The sequence below is a fragment of the Cyprinodon tularosa genome, unplaced genomic scaffold (genome assembly GCF_016077235.1).
Source record: "Cyprinodon tularosa strain WSP-4 unplaced genomic scaffold, ASM1607723v1 ctg1083, whole genome shotgun sequence".
NCBI classification, from domain to species: domain Eukaryota; kingdom Metazoa; phylum Chordata; class Actinopteri; order Cyprinodontiformes; family Cyprinodontidae; genus Cyprinodon; species Cyprinodon tularosa.
The window spans coordinates 248,512-263,445 of record NW_024037875.1 but is presented as its reverse complement, the minus strand read 5'-3'; the positions used below and the strand labels follow the sequence as shown (position 1 = coordinate 263,445).

Genomic DNA, 14,934 nt, shown 5'->3' with positions numbered 1-14,934 from the left:
TGCTCCAGCATCAGCGTGTGGTACGGCAGCTGCTCTGCTGCAGACAGGAAAGCTCTGCAGAGAGTAGTGAAGGCTGCACAGAGGACTGTTGGAGTCAACCTCCCCACCACCATAGACATCTACACCTCCAGATGCAGGAAAAGGGCCTCCTGCATCATGAAGGACCCCACTCACCCAGCACACTAACTTTTTGTCCCGCTACCCTCAGGCAGGAGGCTGCGGAGCATCAAATGCAGGACAACCAGACTGAGAAACAGCTTCATACCAGAAGCTGTGAGACTCTCAAACTGTCCCTAACAATAACTTGGTCACTTCAACCCCTAACCCCCCCAATGACACTGTATTTGCAGTTTACACTCGGACACTTTAAAATGTTGCACTGCTAAATTTATCTTCCCACGCTGCTACATTACTCATACTTCATCCATCCTGTACATTCCTATTAATATACATTTTATTCTCTACTTTTTATATACCTGTAAATATTTTTTCTATTTATATAATTTGATCTTGTAGCTAGTTTTTATAATTTATTTTTTTTTATATTCGGATGTAACTGGGGCCGTGCCTCTCAATTCCGTTCTACCTCATGTAACACGTGATGTGAATGACAATAAAGTCTCTTGAATCTTGAATCTTGAAAGGGTCAGAGTTGACATTTTACTCTGTGGGTTCTTTAACAACTCATTCTAAACCTTACAAAAGCAGGTACTCTTCTCCATGATACCCTGGAGCTTTAAGTATGAAAAACACTGATTCAGAACCAGTGGCGGCTGATGGAGTTTTCTCAAGGGGGAGTCTATAAATTCAAAATAGACGTAGCCCAAGAACCAATCAACTGTATACTAAGTTATAACACACATAATTTAAATATTGCCCTTTGGCTTTGTTAAGATAAATCTGTGTTTTGCATGGTCCAATATTGTGTCACAAACCTAAAAATATATTGTACCACTCTAATAATAGAGAAGGTATTAGGTTGCAGCCTAGCTGCGCCCTGAGCTCTCCTATATCTTTGCATTGCAGAGGAGCTACTGCACATGTACAACATTTAACGAGTCAATGGGCAGAGATTTTTGCGCACTAGGGCGGAAATACGTCATCAATCCGACGAAAAATGAAATGACGCTTTAATAGTCATTAATGATTAAATATTTATCTTGCACATCTAAAAAATATACATACAGACTTTAAATGTTAACTTAGAATTAAATTATGCAAAAAAATGTTTGTTTGTTTTTTATGTCTTGATCAGGGTCATTGGGTGGGTCTATGGGGCGCCCTAGCGCCTTCTATTGGCCAGCCGCCACTGTTCAGAAGACTACTTTACCAATTCCACCAATGGATCATTAAACTTTGAATGCACCCTTAAATTTATTGATGTACTTAATTTAGATTGGCTCAGAGTTCTCAACAGGATTTTTATGGGCCTTGCAGAGGGGGTGGGGTGCCTTCCTTCTTTTGCCTCTTTGCCTATAGACCCCCTCTTTAATATTGGAGGCGGTGTTTATCATGCTTCCCTTAATATGCAAACTAACATACTGACCTAGAGACGCTGCTCTGATCCGCCTGCTGCTGCTGTAAGGCGGTTACGCATGGCGCACTGATGCTGTTTTATTGTGTGGAAAGAAAAAAAAACTTTATGGACTGTCCATTGGTGGAATCCTCCTATGCTCGGTCACTTCATTACTGGATTCCTGGCTCTGTCTGCTGGTGGGGGGTTAGCACATGTGTTTATCTGCCTACAGGAGCTCAGGGTGAGAAGATGACAGCGTGTGAAGGAGTTCACTTTAAAAGTCAGTGTATTGGCCTGATTTCAGTGTAATTTTGGTTTGTGTTGAAATGAGCCGGACATGGCTCTGGAGGCAGAGCCCAGATGTCAGTCAAAGGGCGGATACTCATAAAAATGAAGGGGCCTGTTTGATATCATTGAGGGTCAGGTCAGTGTTTAAAAGAACTCGCTAAGGCTAACACGTTTTTTTTTTTTTAGTTTTTTACATGAGAATGTTTAGCGTTAAAATACTATTTTTAAAGGTCAGAGCGCCTGTTTTGTCTGTTTCTCTATAAACGTGTTTGGTTTCATTTGGGAGATAGACTTCTTAAAATTGGCAAATCTAATGCACATCTGATTACTAAAGGACTGTTTTAGTGTCCTTGTTCTCCAAACTGTTCCCCATGGCACCATCAGCTGTGAGAGAGGAATGAATGATGACGTCTCTGTTAAAGTAGAATACGGATCAGGTTTGATCTTTTTAGGAGTAGTGCCACTATGAATATTTTCCCAGATCTCATTTGATTACTTAATTTAATCAGGTGCATATTTATTGATTTTTTTTTTTTTACAACAGAAAAGAAATGTTGGGCAGTGTACACATCATTCTTGAAAAGTACTAGGATAACATATTTGCAATACAGTCTGCAGCCCTCATGGGTCTGTTATCTCAGGAAGACTAAGGTGTTTACTGCAGTGTGATAAGAAGCTGCTTTCCTCGTAATTAAAATAGAACAGAATAGGATTTATTGTCCCCTGGGGGGAAATCTGTCCTGGCCTCTAAGGTGTATAACTGCAGCTCTAAGAGACAATGCATCCTCATAAAAGTGCATGTGACAGCTGGAGATTTAAATGTAGGCTACTTACAAACTCATGAAACATCCATCAAAGAAATTATAAAACAAGAAAAACACTATTAAAGGAAATCAAGCAGAACACCAAATTACGGCAAACTTTGTAGGCCTCAGTGTACAGATATATCTAAGGCTGTTTATTTTAGTTTAATTGATTAGTTTAGTTTAGTTTAATTAATTAATTTATCAATACATTTTCCAATTCATCTAAATTAATTAATTAATCTGGGCAGATTGACTTGTTTTCCAGTGTAGTCCTGTTTCTCTGCCTGTGGCTGGATGTGCTCTCTTCATCCTCTGACATGGGAGCTGGCTTGGGGCTCGTCTGCCTGGCTGTGTGTTTCCTGGAAAGAGCCGCCTTTTACAGCTGCTTTTTGTATCTCTGCTTCTGTCTCCTTTAACCCCAGTCGGCCTCAGCAGATGGCCGCTCACACTGAGCCTGGTTCTGCTGGAGGTTTCTTCCTGTTAAAAGGGAGTTTTTCCTCTCTACTGTCGCTTCAAGCATGCTTAGTGTGAGGGATTGCCTTCGAGTCAATGAGTCAATGCAATCACCCGCTCTTCCTTAGATAGAAAACTTTGATCTGATTGTAGTGCCTTGGTGCTATATAAATAAACTGAAATGAATTGAAGACTGGTTTCCTAGGTTGATTTAAAGCGTTGATTGCGGCGCGTACAATAAAGTATTTGAAATGGTTTATTTCTGCCAGAAAAACAAAAGCTTGTATTGGTTTGAAAGAATACAAGCTCCTAGATGTATCTAACGTCAGTTCTTGCAATCTGACAGTTGTTAAATACTGCTTTCTGTCTGTGTCTAGCTGAAGGTTATTTCCTTTTCACATCAATAAAAAAGAATTCAATGCCTAAGTTCATTTTATTACCAATAATGCTCCTGAACGTCTGAATAAGAGCATACATATCTTTTTGCAGCCTTTTGTAGGAAATCAATACAGAAACATAAAAAATGCATGTCGTGTCTGCGTTTCGAACAAGTAAGATTACTTTGGCTGGAAACAAGGAAGCAGTGCAGGAAATGTAACCTACTCTTCACAGACTCCTTATTCAGATGAATAATCACAGGAATAATCTCATTTATTGAAGATAACTGATTATATCAGGATCATTGATTTTTAACAGGGCTAATTGTCACTTGGTCCAGATTTCCATGGATAAAGGAATAAATCTCCCTAACCATCAGCACATTTAGAAATAACTTGTGACAGAAATGAGACAAAAAAGTTCATCGGCAACGAAAGCTGTCGATACAGACTTAATAAGACATGATATCCAGAAATGAAACATTCTGTAGAGATGACATCCTGCCTGCACAGAAGATCTACATTTCTGTAAACAAAACTTAACTCTTAAGAGGAAATTAAAGCCACTCCATGGCAGCCTCATCACTGGAACGCCATCATTCACTGAACTACAGACCACTTGTGCTCTGTGTTCAGTCAAAACCCAAATCCTAACTACACAGACGAGTATCACACTGGGGGGGTTGCTGTGTATGTGCAACAGCTGGCATTCCAGGCACCCCAGCAGAAATGGCATGAGTGTCTACACGCCTCGACAGAAGCAGACAAGACATTGGCACCATTTACTCTGCTGATATTTTGGGACTTTAATCCTCCTCTGAAGCAACACAGCTCCAGTTATAGCCATTTACTTCACTTCAGATCTAGATAGCTATCTATTTAACAGAGCTAACACTGCCTGATGATGAAGGTAGAATCTACCTTCAGGGCTATCAATCAATGATAAAGGAGCTGCCCTGTTATTGGGTCTGTTTTTAGTGGCATTATGTGTAACATGCATGGTTGGCTAAACATACCATCCTTAACATTGGTTTAGGTTTAAAGATGCTGTATGCCCTTAAGTCCACTGGTGTTTAGAATCAAAGTATTGTTATTGCGCTAAACCAAGTTTACCTAAGTGCTACCAGGTTGCTCCAAGAACAACTCTCTTTAGAGCTCAAGTTGTTCAAGAAGGAAGACAATGAGAAGAAATGCTGGAAGCTTTAGGGGGAAAAAAGAGAAACAGAGACTTCAGTAGGTAACAGAAATGATGAATGAATGGAACTAGAGTTGTGATTTAATTCTTTATTTAAAGTCGTAGGGAAGTCATAATTAAATGTCAAAACATTCTGGCTTTAACATGTATATAAATGTAGTCTTTATGAGACAATATTGTACGAAATTTAGAAAAATTTTAGAAAATCCTATCTTTAAATCTGTGGGTTTTTTTCATTATTTTATGCAGGCCAGCTAGTTATACGTCAGCTTGTACACCTAAATTCGGCCAATCATATATCAACGGTCATCTGTCAATCAAATTTTTTTGGTCATAGCAACTTGATTCATATGTTGCAACTAATAGACGCAACTCTTGAAATAAGAGATAAGAATCATGTAATGTATAATGAAGGAGACTCATCCATGACCTCCGACACAAAACTCTCCTCCTCTTGCATGTTTCCGCTGTCCATAGCGTTCCTTGACAGTGTTGTTTCTAAGTCATTAATTTAGAGCTATTTGGTGCCAATGTAATGTCCCATTGGGAACCTACTAGCACTAAGTTGCTAACTGGTTAGCAAGATGCTTCCGAGACATCGGCCACAACCAAACTTGCTTGCGAACCTTCCGCCACAATATCCTGCCCCCTTGATAAACGACCAATCACATTCACTTTATTTACTCGTGTAAAGTTAGGCACCCCTCGAGAGAATTCGGAACTCCAACTGTTGGAACAGATGCTTCCTGACGACTTTTAAGGTATGGTGGAGGATGTTCTTTTTTCAAAATAAGTGGTCCTCCTAATTGTCAATCATTCTGGTGATACGTTTACATAAGGCCATCCTACGTTCTCGTCCCCATTTTCACTTACCAGTGGTGAGTCTGCTAAAGTGGAAAAATTGCAAATCTTCTCGAGGAAAGTAAGCTTGTATGAGCGATGAGAGCAGCAACTTTTAAACAGACCATGCATGAGATGAAATGGGCTTGTGCATGCTCCCTTATGTGTTTAATAAGCGATCCTTCTCTTTTATAAAGTGGAGGGGGCGAGTCTTTTCAAAAATAAAACTGTATTTTTTAAAGGACTGAAAATATTTAGCTGATTAATCATGATTAATCGATTACTGAAAAAATCGTCAACTAATGCAGTTATCGATTAATTGTCAACTGGATTGTAGAGACTCTAAAACGTGCCTTTAGCTGACAGAGCAACCCAATTAGAGCAGTAACTATATCAAAATTGTGAAAAGATGTATACATATTTTGCTTTTAAGACATAAAACAACTTTTCCTCAAGTCAATATGCTCTATCCAGAACTCCACAAGTCTAAAAGTTTTAGTTTCCGTGGTTTAATTCTGTATAAAATCTTCTTTAAGGAACCTTTCGTAATCCGATTATTAATCCAAGAAAAAAATAATCTACAGATTAATCGATTATCAAGTTAGTTGCAGCCCATATACTTTAAATTTCAGAACAAGTTTGACAGTCTTATGCTTCTGGACAAAATCCACTCACCTAAAAGGCTGAGCCTCCCAGTAGAAAACATTGATGGTTTAGTAAACACTACAGGAGTCAATGTTAATATTGGGTGAGTCAACAGAAAAGGTGACAGAATAAATATACCGCAGTAAGTCTTCAGCACTTCCTGAAGAAGCTAATTTGTTTTCTGCCATATAAAACACTATTTGGGAACAGTTGCCATCTGCTCTTTAGTTTGCTGACCCTGAGTGCAAAATGAACACAGGGAAAGTCAAATGATGTCACAAGAATCAATAAAGATGTCCGATTTGTTCAATGAGGCCACTGAGTTCAACAGTGGAGAGGCAATAGAACATGGCTGTAGCTCTAGACTCTGATAAAATAATATTTATGCCTTTATTTTGATAACTTAATTGGGTTCTTAGTATATTCTTACAAAACGGTTTCTTCGTAACACCAGGGAGTAATGCAAATAAGTTTTATCTCGTTGGATTACTATTGGTCCCAGACACTAAGAGAGGCAGCATCAGGGCAGAGGCTAAGTGTTTCAGCTCGGTGATTATTTCTAAATATGATGGATGTGTATGACTCCATTCAGGAATAAAGTAAGAAACCAAACATACGAGAGCGACGTCTACAGTCTGTTTCACTGCCTGTAAAAGGTTCTTCTTGCTGGTGAAGGTTCTCAGTCATCCAGATCATAGTCAATCCAAATCCATACATGGGTATACATGGGCATTGCAGGCTAACAAAAGAAGCCAAGCTTTGTTGGGCTACTGTATAAAACTTCGAACTCAACGCTATTCCTGACATTTTGAATTGAAAAGGCTTTCTTGATGGGAAGCGAAACATCTTCAAACTTGGAAACAAAGTCCAGTGGATTGTTTTTAATTATCTTCCTTTGGATTAAAAGGTTCATCCTACTTGGTCGGACAGAGTGTGATTGGTCAGCATTTCTGTTAGGATTGAAATCATTTTGCTTTTTTTAATGGAAAACTTCGCAAATTCAGTGACTCAATGATTTTCTCACTCATCATTCAAAAAGACAACTTTGTCAACTCTGAAATTTTAAAAACATATATTAAATAATACTGCTCTCAAAACTTTTCACCTGGCTTTTCTCACACCCACATCAGTCCTGCATAAAGGCCGGGGGGATATGAGCCACACAAGGCATATTTAAAAGTACTCATTTCAATTAATGATGAATCATTCCAGCCCATGAAGAGTTTTATGAAGCAGTGCCAGCGGACAGGAGCAGTTTAATTACTGCTTTTCTTCATGAACTTACAGAACCGGAGGTGTGATGAAGAACCTCTGCTTCTAACCAAATATAGTTACAGAAGAGATCTTGGTTGCTGCCTTCTCTAGAACATTGTTTGATCTTTTTTTAGGTTCAGCTTGCAGCTGAAGTGAAACAATGGGGCTATACAGTAGATGCATCTCTGTGAGCTTCATGTAACATCGCTTTAGAAGTGGCACTACAAAGAGCTGGATGGCAAAAGGCAACACTGTTGTTCGCACTACCAAGGTCTGAAACGTTATGTGACTGAAAGTAATAGAGATTAGGACTGAAACAATCAGAATAAATATGATTTATCAATTATTGAAATCATCGTAAATTAATTTAATATTCAATTAATTGTTAACTGGAGTATAGGGATCTAAAAGATGCCTTTAGCGGACAGAGTAGTAACTATACTAAAGTTGTAAAAAAAAGTCATGATTTTGCATATCAGATAAAAATCTTTTTCGGCTGTCAGTATGCTCTATCCTATCTAGAAGTTTTAGTTTCACCTGATTTCACAGAAAGTCGTTTTTAAGGAACCTTTTGCTATCTCATTATTATTCAACAAATAATCCATAGATAATCGTTTTGAAAATAATCGTTAACTGCAACCCTAATGGAGATTCAAAAAAGTGGCTGTGGACCAGAATCAGAGCAGACGTGTGATGTGATGAGAGTTTATTTTAAAAGCCATGATGGAGTTTTCTAATCATACTGCCACCAATGGCCGAAACACAGAACTGCAGCATGTAGCTTGCGCTCGAAGTTTTGTTGGGGTTTTTTGTACTTTTTTCACCTTACATGGAGTTGCTGTTGATGTCTGAGAGAAAAATCACCTGGAATATAACGCTATGACTGTTTGCTAGGTTGGAACCACTCAACAAGGACTCATTAGACGTCACATCCGCAGAAACAAAGCGGGAAATTCCGAGCCCGAGTAAGTCCAGGAAAATAGGCTACAAGCTTATAGATGCATTGCACCTGAACTATAGAAGTGTCAGTCTGCCCAGCAAACTATGTTTAGTTCTAAAGGGTTAAACAAAAAGGCCATTTCAACAATATTTTTCAGTAAAGAATTACAAACTGTGTCTTTAAACAATCATGCAGGGAACAGCATGGTGGGTAGAAAGGATTTAAACTAACAATAAAAAAATGGAAAAAAGACATTAAAATGAAAGAAAAGGACAAATAGAACAGACTAAGGCTGGATCCAAACACCTAAAATAAGTAAAAACACTTAAGCCACAGTTAAAGTGGGGTCACCATAATAATTAGTTCACTACACTTAGATAACTTTTGTTCTTTGATATTCTTTCCCCGAAGGCTGTAGTCCCCGTTTGACCAGCGTTATTCATGTGGGTGTCTGTTGCGTAATGACTTCCATAAAGCTGAAGGCTGTCTGAATTCAGCATGGATAGAGTTCTGACTGTTGACCATGTGGAAGGTAAAGGGATGGGTGATAGGAACAGGAGGCAGGAGCTACTATTTATGGTAAGCTGATCGAACCCAGAAGATTAGCCCCTTAGCTTCCCAACTTTTTATTGATTGTGTACAACTGTATTGCACAGCCAAATACTATTGGCTGGTCAAATAAGATATAGAAAAAGGGAAGCAGACAGAGAGGCACATATTAACAAAAAAAAGAAACAAGGAATATTTGTAAAATTAGCAAAGAGCGCAATAATAAACTACGATATTGAGCAAAACAGAAAGGGGTTATTATGGAAACTTTTTTCTAAAATCCCAGTTTACACAACTACACTCTATGGGTGAAAATGGAAAAGGTTTGCTGCATTGCACAATTTGAAAATGGGCTGCTGAGTGTAACACTCTGAAAATATTGTGTTGTCCGGGGGATTGCAAAGGACTTCCTTCACTGGTGAGTCTGTTGAACATAACAACAGTTCTGTGGCAATGGGCTCATTTTCTCTTTCAGAGAAAAGAGAAGCAGAGAAAGAGAAAATGTTGAGTCTCAAAGAACATACCGTCAATTTCTAGACAGTCAGGTATAGCACATCATTTTTCTTCTTGAGACCTTAATAACAACACTGTCATGTATTACAAAGATACAGCTTTCAGCTGATTGTTCTCATAAAGCCCCTGTCACACCTTGACGATTTAGACCAGCGTATGCCCGACATAGGAAAAATCTGGCAAAAACGCTGGACTATGTTGGATAAGTTATGGGTATGTTTTGTATAAGTTATGAGCGCACTGAAACACCCTGGCACAGGTTAAAATACGACAAGTACGTCTCAAAATTCCCAAACGTATCCCAGCGTATGCTAATAAGTTACAGGTAAGTTATTTGATCGTTGACATACGTTAATTTTAACTTACTTATAAGTCATGGTGTCTAGCTTATCTAAAACCTTTGAGTAACTTGAGCATAACTTATGTGTAACTTATCAAGATCTTATCTCCAACGAACATTAATCGTATTTGACATGTTCCGGATGACCGCTGAAAATGTTCCTAAATTACAGCTACTGTATAATGCCGTATTGGCAGCATTTTGTTATAAAAGGGGGTTTACAGTACGTACGTTGGCATGAGTGCGTCATTTCATGGGCATTACGCTGCCGTGCCCTATGCATAAGTTAGGCTGTCGTTCGACGTAAGTTCTGGACTTGTTATGAATATGCTATGTATTCGCCCAAAATTTAAAAAATACATAGAATATTTAGCGTATTCCCGTGTTTTAGGAAATTCTGGGACGTCGGCATACGCTGTCTAAAACGTCAAAGTGTTACAGGGCCCTAAAGAACCCTAAATATGGCGAAACTATGAAAAAAATGTGCACAAAAACAAAAATCCTAGAAATTGTGAAATGACCAGTTTTTTTATTTATTTCAAGAGCACAACATTGATATAATTGTTGAAGTGTCAGCTTTATATTCATTAAAGTCTGTATGAATATTTACATTACAAAATAGCCCACTCTTCCTGACTTGTAAGTTATCTGTGTCTTTCATCCTCTGATTCCAGAGACACAAATTTTTATGTGAACAAAGAAATATTGAGTAAAGCTTGCTGAGCTGATCTTTACTGCTATGGGGAGTTAAGGTTATCTTGAAGAAGCCATAACCATGTCAGAACTAATTCAAATCTAGAGGGTCATCCTGACATTTAACCATGACATTATCTTCTGATATTAAAGATGTCTCAATGCTTAGGAATTGTTACACAGTCCATCTGCTGCAATCCAGCATCTGTGGAATAATCATAAACTTAAAGTATAGAAGGAGCATTTGTCTCTGTGACCTAAATAGATAAACCAGATTAGAAGAGCAGAAACGTTTTGAAGTGTACGTTTTGTCTTCCCACTAACACAATCAGCTCCGAAGCAAAAGAAAAGGTTGAAGAACAATAGGATGTTTATAGTGACTTTAGCAGATAGGGATGGGAAACGTGTTGGACAGCATGTAGGGTTAAAAAAACAAAAAAGAAAAATAATTTACGGTGTTCATGAGGAATTAAAGTAATTTTAAATGTATTTAAACCCTATTAAGAGGGAAAAAACATGTGCCTTCACTGCAAAATGCACCAACCAAGTTCTCTCCGATCCAATCGGATATTAACAAACTAGTAGCCATGAATCAGAAAATGCTAAACCAAACTGACACAAGATGAAATGATGTGAGCTGTCCTTATTGTTTTTCTGGATGTTGACCTCTCAGTAAAATATCTTTCAGATGGGATTTTATATCCATCAAAACAAAAAATGGAGAAACCTTTACTGGGAATCAGATATTTGGTTCTTCTCTAACAAAGATTAACACTGAGTCAAATTATAACTCTTTACTTAAAGTTCAGCAAAAACAACTCTTTTTGAGGATAATACTTTTCTTTCCAGAATTGTTTTTTTTCCTAAAGATCTACAACGGTTTCAGATTCCTCATCAACAGTTCCAAAAACCTGCATTATTAGCTCTAGCTTCTCTGACTCTGGTGTTTGACATCATTAGTAGGGGAAAGTACTGTATCGGCGTGGGTTTTGCGATACAATACATGTCACGATACTTGGGTCACAATACGATATTATCACCATATTGCCATATCACCATATATTGCGATATTTTTCTTGCTATCACTCCACCACACAGCTAAAGGGCTCCACAGCACCATCTGCCAGAGTGGCGGTACAAAGCTAGCCTATTTTCCCTCAGTTTCATGCAAAAATGTTTTATTTAAAAAAAAAAATGCTAGGAACTAAAAGATCGATATTATATCAGGCAGCCAAAAATCACTATATATTGCCAAAACTATTTCTTTCCACACCCCTAATCATTAGGCTGATACTGACTTATGCTGGTAGGTCAAATCTGATTTACATCCACTTCCGAGAGGAACCATGAAACTAATTTCCTCATTCTTAGAAAGAATCGCCCTGATATTCACTTTTGCAGGTCCACAGTGATCACTTCTGTTCTCCTTGTCTCTATTATGTCATATAGGTCCTCCCTTATTTTACACCAGGTGACCAAGGTAATCATGATATAAAAATTCACTTTATGGGAATTTACCTTTTGTAAAAAAGGAGGATCTGGGCAAAGTTTTGCATTGCATATTTAGAGTTTATAAATCTTGCAGTTTTTTTTATATAATTGGTGCATTTGTTAAAAATGATACCTCTAATTATATACTGCAAGGCTCATCTAGTTATCCTTCTGGGGAAACTGGTATCTAATGTCATAATACTTATTTAAACTATTTTCTACCAATAACAACATGTGCAGCAGTCTAGTGTCAACTCAGCTCCACTGGTGACCGAAGTGGTTAAAGGACTGAATTAATATGATGCTTTTCTAGTTATATTAACCAATCCAAGAGCTTTAACAGTATCCGCTTCCTTCAGTCATTCAGGAAATGCACACTTTAAAACACTGACAGCCAAATCTGTAAGAAACGTATGGTGTTAAAAGTGCCTTGTCTCAAACTTGCAAATAGTTTTCTTTCCTTTGTTCCACAGTCAACTATTGCTTATAGGTGTCAGCTGTATATCTGTTTGATTTACAACAATACCACTCTAGCTTGTGGGCTGAAATTTACCAGCCACTTTGTAAATTCAGTCACATTTGGCCCCAGGAAAATGCAGGTTTCCATGCCTGACTGGACCACATCAAACTGAAAGGTTGTTTTTTATTAAATGGGTCTTAGTTCCAAGCCGAAGATCAGACCATACCATCAGCCAGTACATGGGAGGGGGGATCTGGGGGGTTTCTCCTTCTGTGGCACAAAGGTTCGAAAAAGTGTGCTAAAGTGCCCTCTCGGGAGCAAAACACATGTTTAGGTGCCTTCCTGGGAGCCAAAAGGAACACTAAAGTGAGCTTTCGGGAGCCAAAATGTGTGCATAAGTGCCCTCTTGTGAACCAAAACGCATGCTCGGTTGTCCTCTCAGTAGCCATAACATGGCTAAAGCGCCCTCTTGGTAGCCAAGCACTTGCTAAAGGGAGCTCCTGGAAATGAAAACGCAAGCTAAGATGCCGTCACAGGAGCCAAAATCTGTGTTCAAGTGCCCTTTAGTAAATATTGAATAAAGAAAATACTGGTTCAAAATGAACTGAAATATAGAAGGCAACAAGTGAAAAAGGAACCACCAATGCAAATTGATGAACTGTCCCTTTAAAGTGGGTCATACATGGAGGATATTTTGCCCTTTTCAGGCCGAATATCCAGTTAAGCGAGATTGTATTGGATCGGGCCGAGTTTCAGCCTTATCGTGCGTCCTGCATCATGTAGTATACAGGTGATAACGAGGGGTGTCAAGCTTTGGGGGAAAATCAAACATGTTTGAAATTCAGTCAGGCGCCGTAAGGTGTTCGTGGACAGATCCTGCTGTTGAGGCAGAGCCATGACCATGAACTAGCCGATTTACCAGAACCTTGTGCACTGCGCATTTGCAAAAAAGGGAGTTCTTCTTCTTCTTCTTCTAGATTCACGAGTCCAACCAGCGCAATCTCTCAGCGCTGAGTCCGAGGTGTGGTTTTTGGATGTAGAGTGTTAGCTGTTAGATCGCATTAGAGTGTTGCGCCGTACATTGTAACAACATGCATCGTAAACTGTGAACTTTTAAACCCTTCGGTCGTACAGTTTGAGTTGTAGCTAAGTACAACGACTGAAAATATGGTACAGTGCCCGGCTTGATGATGATTCCATGTGTTCGTAAAAGTAGCCTACCCCAAAACAGTTTAAAAATACATTGAAAAGACAACATGATTTATATGCAAAGGCTGTCTAGATTTTTTTGAAAAGTGAAGATGAAAAAAAATTTCAGATCGTTGAAAAGACGTTGAAACTGGGTTTGCAACATCTTTTCAATGCCTATTATTGGACTAAAGTGGGACAGAATGAGACTGCCCAAACACAGCCTAATTTTCCACAACTATTTCTGGACTATGACAGACCGACCAGATTTGGCCTAAAAACCAATGTCTAAATAACATGTGCTATTTGATGGGTAGGTTTGTTTGCTCTCATTTATTCTGTTTTTTAGGCTTAAAGGGGTCATAGAATGATTCTATAGGGTATTTGGTGCCGGTCCTTAAGGTCTCTGAATACTGGGTGTAACATTGGTCGGGTTGAAAATGGTATAGTTGCTCTTCTATGAGCCCTAATGCAAGCCTGGTTAAAAGCCCTAGAATGAAATGATAGGTTTTCTTCCTTTTATGGTGTGATCATGAATATTAAGATGAGCTTTGCGCTGATTGGTGGTTTACGCATCATAGCAACAAGCACTCACTCACTGAAACATCAAATTGTTGATATGGTAGGGTGACCTGACGTTCTCTTTTTCCCGGACATGTCCTACTTTTCAAACCTAAAAAAATCGTCTGGGATTTTGGTCGACTACAGTGCAGCACATAGTGGAAACACACCAGGCATTCGAATCAAGTCATCAGGTCCTTGGATGATCCATGAACCCGAGGGGCACCGAGCCAGCGGGAGACAGTGCGACAAAACCCGACCCGGTGACGGTAGCCTAGACACCGTGCGGCTCCGTGCTTCTGCCCGCCTGCCTTACCGGCCCCCAGTCCCCCTCCTCCGGCTGAGGACGGTTGGCTCATGGCTCTCTGGTGAGGTCCGGTCCAGTCAGCGGCCCAGCAGTCGACACTTCGTACCAACCCCCCCCTTTGGGCCAGTGAATCAGTGGGCTGGTCTGTATGTCAATTTCAGGGCGTGACAAAAGTACAGGCCAGAACCAAATAAGGCAACATCCCCGAGTTAAGGTCATCTCGGGACTTCGTTTGGATTCGCCCGTTTTATGTTGGAAGTTTAGAATTGTGAGATTAGCAGAGAAAGTAGGTGTTGACGGTGAGCTTCCCTGAACCTCCATTTCACCCACTGAATGATCAATATTAATCTATGACAATGTAAACTCGGTTTTGCATTCTATGACCCCTTTAAAATATATTATAATGTGAATAAAGGAAAAAGAAGGCCTCTGTAAGAACACCTCTCAATAAGGGACCTTTCTCCTCCTCTCTGTTTGTGTTCAACCTGGGCTCATGAGAACAGGAAATGCACCTGATG

At 39.2% G+C, this 14,934-nt stretch overlaps 1 protein-coding gene across 1 annotated transcript in view; it reads right to left on the bottom strand.

The window, feature by feature from the left end:
* Positions 1-14,934, bottom strand: part of ndrg2 (NDRG family member 2) — a 78,037-nt gene that overhangs the window by 61,864 nt on the left and 1,239 nt on the right. The window lies entirely within an intron of this gene.